The 1,321-nt window shown below is 35.8% G+C and overlaps 1 non-coding gene across 1 annotated transcript; it reads left to right on the top strand.

The window, feature by feature from the left end:
- Positions 1 to 470: 470 nt before the first annotated feature.
- LOC121226011 (small nucleolar RNA R71) lies at positions 471 to 577 on the top strand. The gene has a single exon (XR_005923912.1). It is a non-coding gene; the product is annotated as a small nucleolar RNA R71 (small nucleolar RNA).
- The last annotated feature ends 744 nt before the right edge of the window (positions 578 to 1,321 follow it).

Below are 1,321 nucleotides of genomic sequence, written 5' to 3'. Positions count from 1 at the left end.
CACCTTGATTATTCTAACTAAATTTCAAATGCTGCTTCCTCCCTGGACTATAGATGTTGGAATAGGGTTATTGTTCCGATTAAAATTACCTACGTAGTATACAGAAACTAGGTTTGATGGGCATTCATCAAACACATGGTCTTCCCCACAATAAACAAACAATAGTTTGGTTGATTTCATCTCATGGACTATAGTGCGTCATTTCATTGTTTTGATCATATTAGCTAAAGAAGATACCTAGGCTGCCAACGAAGTGATTGCACCAAGCTCCATGGTATAAGCAGCTTTCTTACCTATCCCAACTCTCGTGGTAGGATATTGGTAATCATTGTTGGCAATTTTTTTCTAAAATCTCATACACTTCACTATAAGATTTATCCAACAAGGTATCATTGGCAAAAGCATCAACTACCATCCTCGTATGCGCATTCAACCCATTATAAAATATCTCCATCTGCGTCCTGTGCTGGAATCCATACATCATACATTTTTAAAGTAATTCATTAAATCGTTCCCAAGCATCATATAGCGTTTCATCCTCCGATTACTTAAAATATGTGATGTCATTTCTAAGCTTGAAATTTATATTTGGTGGATTACACCGTAGCAAAAATCTCTAGCAAAGATCATTCAATAATGCCACTGTTCTCGACGACAAAGCATTCAGACATGCTCTTGCATGATCTCTCAAAGAATATGGGAATAATTTAAGTCACAAAAGCGTCTTCAAGAACACCCTATTGTCTAAACGAGTCAAGGCTTCTAGAAAAACTCTTAAATACAGTCTTGGATCTTCAGTGGGTAATCCACCAAACTGTTCTGCTATTTGTAATATTTGAAATATTATCAATTTTAACTTGAATTTTTGAGCTTGTATGTGTGGTCTTACTATTCCTAAATTCAAATCATCCAAAATTAGAACAACATGTTCCCGATTGGTCTGTCTCGATCACCTATCACACGATGAACAGGAGGATTAACATCCTGACCAATGGCTCATCATTGAGACCAGGATCATTTAGGCCAGAATCATTTCCTTCCCTAGCCATATTACGTAACTCTCTTCTTCTCCATTGCAAAGTTATTTCAATATTTGGGTCAAAAGGATACTCTTCGCTAGCAGGAATGCCTATTGCAATAAACTGATGGCAAACCTGTACAAGTTAAATACAACTAATTTAAATAAAACTAAGAAAAAATAACAAAACCAAATTTCACCATTTGTCAATCCCTGGCAATGATGCTAAAAACTTGTCTCGTGTAATATGATATGCGAATTGTGTAAGTACACACGTTGAATCAAGTAATAAAGTGATGAGTG

The sequence above is a fragment of the Gossypium hirsutum genome, chromosome D13 (assembly GCF_007990345.1).
Source record: "Gossypium hirsutum isolate 1008001.06 chromosome D13, Gossypium_hirsutum_v2.1, whole genome shotgun sequence".
NCBI lineage: Eukaryota > Viridiplantae > Streptophyta > Magnoliopsida > Malvales > Malvaceae > Gossypium > Gossypium hirsutum.
The sequence above is the reverse complement of the archived record's forward strand: the minus strand, read 5'-3'. Positions and strand labels throughout refer to the sequence as shown.